The sequence below is a fragment of the Equus przewalskii genome, chromosome 2 (assembly GCF_037783145.1).
Source record: "Equus przewalskii isolate Varuska chromosome 2, EquPr2, whole genome shotgun sequence".
NCBI classification, from domain to species: Eukaryota; Metazoa; Chordata; class Mammalia; order Perissodactyla; family Equidae; genus Equus; species Equus przewalskii.
The window spans coordinates 4322593-4327300 of record NC_091832.1 but is presented as its reverse complement, the minus strand read 5'-3'; the positions used below and the strand labels follow the sequence as shown (position 1 = coordinate 4327300).

Below are 4708 nucleotides of genomic sequence, written 5' to 3'. Positions count from 1 at the left end.
TGCAGAGGGACAGCATTTGGCTGGCTCGACACTTGCATCCCTCTCTGGCCAGTGGCCTCTATAGGGCTATTTCCTGAGGAACGTACTCTTTGGCATCACCAACTTGCTTCATATGCCCCTAAATAAAGCTGTGGATTTAAATGCTCCCACGGGGCTTCTCTGGAGAGAAGAGTGTTCCTGAAACAGCCCCGTGGATGACGTTCACGCATGTCCAGCTCATTAGTCATGCTGACAAGGGACCCACTTCCCGACTGCACACACCGGCAGTCATCACTGATGCTCCAGGGGCCTGGCCTGGCCTCCTTGCTGGCTTCACGTGTCAGAGTGCAGGTGGCTGTGAGGGGTCCTGGAGCTTGCCTGGACCTTTGGTTGAGGAGTGATGTGATGTGACATGCTGTAAACGTGAGGAGACTTGAGTGGCCTGGTCGAGATGTGCCCGGATGGTCCTTCACTGGAGGTGCAGCTTCATATCGGTGACCCTTCTACCCCCACCAGATCCTGTCGGGCGTATCTGTGTATTGCTTTACGCTTCAGAAGGATGGGGTGTGTACACGAGCTAGTTGAATTGTCACACAGCAGCCCTGGGAAATGAAAGGTATTGTCCGAAATCTATAGGTAGGAACACTGAGAGGATGTCTCTTGGACAAACGTCACCGTACTGTCCCCCTTCTTCCCCCTGCAAAAGTGAGATGGGGTGAAACTGAATTGGAACCACTATCAAGTCAGGTATGACAGGGAGCAATCTTTAGGAACCCCCCACGGTGTGCTGTTTAGCAGGGGGGCTGTAGGCTGGTTATCTGTCATTTGTCCTGCCATCTCCATTCTCTTCTCTACCTTGCTCTGTGCCCTGGGAAATCGACCTTAACAGACTGCTTCTATGGTTTCCATTGCCCTCCAGCTTCTGGCTGTGTTCAGCCAATGGTTGGCACCAGCAAGAGATTGCAATAGGAGGAGAGTGACATGGCAGGCCATCTCCCAGACAGGACACCATGAGTTGGCTAAGTTCTAGGCAGCCTGGCTGCTGCTAACCCCAGGGCACTGCACTGTCCCTTGTTGGTTTCCTTAAACTCTGCTGGCATCTTTGAGAAGAGCCCCTTCATTCGCTCCCCACCCCCATTACAGATTTCGTGTACTACCTGCATCTGCTGGGAACTCGTACAGTTCACGGCTTGAAAAGGTTGTTTGTCACATTCATTAAAGAGGGCATTGAGTATAAATGTCTGCTATTGATCTGTGGGCTGGGTAAGGACGGCCGTGTCTCTCCTGGCACTAATTGGTGCGTTTGAATCATCTCCCCTGTTAGCCTTTTTCTCCTCCAGTTCCTGCTCAGGCGGGAATTTTCCACCTAGTAAAATTTCCAGAAAATGAAACTTTAAATGCTCTAAATCTGGAGAGAGTAACTCGGGGGCAAGTTAGAGTTTATTCTGGTGCCAGTGGTGCCTGCTTTGTGCCTCGTGTCCAGTGGGGGCCACGGTGGCACCAGTGGTGGTTTCCAGGGTCTGGAAGTAGCAGCAGCTGGGCCCGTGTCACATTGTTCTTGCCACAACGGAGCCCCTGGTTGGCAAGAAGATTGAACTTAGAGCCTGTTCAATTCTGGACAAGTGGACACTTTGTCCAGTGGATTATCGTAGCAAACCCTGGCCAAAGCAGAGAAATGAGAACATCCATGAAAATTACCCATGTTTGCAGTCCTCTGTTCTCCAACTTGCAGAAAGTGCCTCCAAATACCTACTTTATGCAGTCCTCACGACCTTAGGTGACTCAATAAGTGAGACATGCCCAATCTGGGGCTTCCTAAATATCTCTCCCCTTCATGCAGAAATATGTAAGCTCTCATCATGTTCCAACCTGTATTTTGGCTAATGAGTCTGGTTTCTGTACATACTTAGCAGGCAACAACCAAAGGGACCGAATTTAGTGACACTTCTAGAGTGATGTCCTTTGGTGCCTCCCAGAAGATGGGCCTGGTCTTGCCTGGGTGGCCCGGGGCCTGTCCTCGAGGCCTGGCTGTCCTAGCTAACGGGAGCCAGTTTTCTCAGAGCTGCTTCTGGGGTGGTGTGGTCCAGGGAGGGGCTGGAGTCACGCCTGCTCCATGCCAGATTCTGCCCCCAGCCCTGGGGCTACGGGATAGAGAACACAGAGATTCTGCCTCTGAGTAGCTCAGAATTTAGCAGAAAAGACCAACTAATGAAATTAAAGGGTCCGACTTTACAGTTTCGGCTGCAGATACAACCCTCCACCATGGTGTTCTCTCTAGCTCCTTCCTGCTCTTAGTAAAACAAAGCCCATTTTGGGCCGGCCTCATGGCATAGCAGTTGAGTTTGCGTGCTCTGCTTCGGCGGCCCAGGGTTCATGGGTTCAGATCCCAGGTGAGGACCTACACGCCGCTTGTCAAGCCATGCTGTGGCAGTCGTCCCACATATAAAATAGAGGAAGACAGGCACGGATGTTAGCTCAGGGCCAATCTTCCTCAGCAAAAAAGAGGAGGATTGGTGGCGGATGTTAGCTCAGGGATAATCTTCCTCAAAAAAAAACAAAAGAAGCCCATTCCTTCTCCTCCACTAAACTAGCTGTGTTGGACTCCCCGGATACTCACTACTCTTTGTGGGTGACCCTGGTCCTGCTGCCTCCTAGGCCATCACAAAAAACCCGGAGTCAAACCCACCCTCTAAGGCAGGAGGCGCCCACCGTCCGTGGGCGATGGCTTGCCCTGGGACAGTCTGGTGGCTGCCGGGTGTCTGGAGAGGGGAGCCGGTGTAGTGGCTGCGGCGGAGGGAGTCTGAAGGGGCCTCTCCTTTGATTTTTCTTGCTGCTGCTGCCCAGGTTTCTCCAAGCGGGGATGATTCTCCTTCCCGAGAGGAAACTTGGTGACTAATCAAACGGACAGAATCTGGCCTGGGAAACATTGCCACGCATGGCAGAAGATGCTGGCGCTCACCAACATTCATGTTCTTTTCTTCTTCCTGGGCATGGAGCTCAACTACGTTTCCAGACTCCCCTGAGGCCAGGCGTGGCCAAGAGAATGTGGATGGAAGTGAGTATACTGCTTCTAGAACTGGCCCACGTGTCATCTTTGCTCTTTCCTCGCCCACCTGCTGTATGGAGAGGACTCCGAGGACCCACGTGGAAGGAGTCTGGCCACTGAATAACGCACAGAGCAAGCTCCCTACTACGGTTGGGTTGTGGCGTAAGGGAGAAACAGATTTTAATGTGTTAAACTACTGATTTAAGTACTCACGTGATTTGCTCTAAAGTGACTTGCTGCCTCCATTTCTGGATATAACGGAAACTGACCTCATTTTAAGCAGCCCTTCCCAGGGAGCCACTTATACAAGTGAGCAGGAAAATTCAGTACAGTGAGGCGAATGTGGTGACGGGGACATCCAGAGGGCTAGGAGGACATAGAGAAGGCTTGGAGGCTCATTCAGGAGAGGCTCTGCACAGCAACTCAGAGTGGGAGGTGGGAGATAGCGAGGATGACGAGTAAGAGGCAAGCAGGTGTCTGAGGAATCTGGGCAGAGTAAGTGGAAGGGCGCTGGGGCTCCCAGCCAAGGCCGAGTCAGGAGCCTCAGCTGAAGGAGAAACAAGGAGCCCTAGGGCAAAGAGCCAAGATCTTGGGTCCTGTAAGCGCTGGCTTTGTTGCTTGGTTTTAGGATTCAAGGCTGGGGAAGGGCCTTTGCACTTCAGCAGGAGGTGAAGCTGACAGAGCCATCCAGAGGCTCTGAGCTACTGTAAGTTGGCTGGACCTACCGCAGGATCTGCACGGCAGCGCCTGCATGCATCTGAAGTATTCTCGGTAAGGAGCGGTAAGGGATGCTGGCTTTGAGACCCATTTAAGAGACAGAACCAGAATTGGTGACTAGTGGGAAGGGAAAAGTTGAGGCCAATCACAAGTTTTTGGCTTAGGTGTCTGAGTGGATGGTTTTGTCCTCACTCATAGTCGGGGCTCAGGGGATGAGCAGTTTGTAGGGTAGGCAGGAAGATGAGTTTGGTTTGGGGACTCTTGCTTTTGAAGGACCACTGAGACACCCAGTAGGAGAAGTCTAGTAGGCAGATTGCAATATGAGTCTGGGTCTCATGAGCGAGGTTGGAGCTGAAGAGGAGTAACAGAGAAGGGAGCCAAGACTGAATCCTGGGGAGCACTGACATTTATGGGATGGACAGATAGGGTGGGGCCCGTGAAGGTCTTTCAGGTGCCCCCAGCTCCCCATAATAAGTCTGCCTTCTTGCTTAGGACACAACCATGCAATGCCTTGACGGTTTCTTCAGCCTCCACTTCATTCCCCTCAGACTAGCTGTTGACTGAGGCCCAAACAAGCCCCCTTTCCGAGCCCACCTAAGCCAGGATGGGCCCACCAAGGCAAATTCTATTCTGCATTAGGACCTTGCTCTCCTAAGGCTCCATATCTAAGCTTTGGTTTTCCACCTTCCCTGTCTCAGCCCCAGTCTTGGAGTTGGTGGCAAGGCCTCTGGCTGCAGAATTCATTATGGGCCCCACTGCTCTCTCCAGGAAGCCCACTGACCGTCTGACTCAGGCGTGAGTTCACACTTTGGGAATTTTAATAAATGTTGAGCGTCCGAGCCAGCCCAGATTTCTCTGTTTCTGTGCCAATGGCTTCTCTAAGATGATCCCTTCCCATTTGTCATCCTTTGTGCCAGAGCTCCTCTGACCTTTTAATTAAAGTCCCCCAAAGAAGAAGGCATTTGG

The 4708-nt window shown here is 52.0% G+C and overlaps 1 long non-coding RNA gene across 4 annotated transcripts in view; it reads left to right on the top strand.

The window, feature by feature from the left end:
• LOC139079086 (uncharacterized) overlaps positions 1-4708 on the top strand; it is a 59698-nt gene that overhangs the window by 2586 nt on the left and 52404 nt on the right. For 2 of the 4 annotated variants that reach the window (XR_011532385.1, XR_011532391.1), the window contains exons 2-3: positions 2824-3334; positions 3654-3796. This is a non-coding gene — a long non-coding RNA (uncharacterized lncRNA). Of the gene's footprint in view, positions 1-2823; positions 3335-3653; positions 3797-4440; positions 4704-4708 lie in introns of those variants that run through there. The other 2 variants (XR_011532389.1, XR_011532390.1) reach the window with 2 other exon arrangements.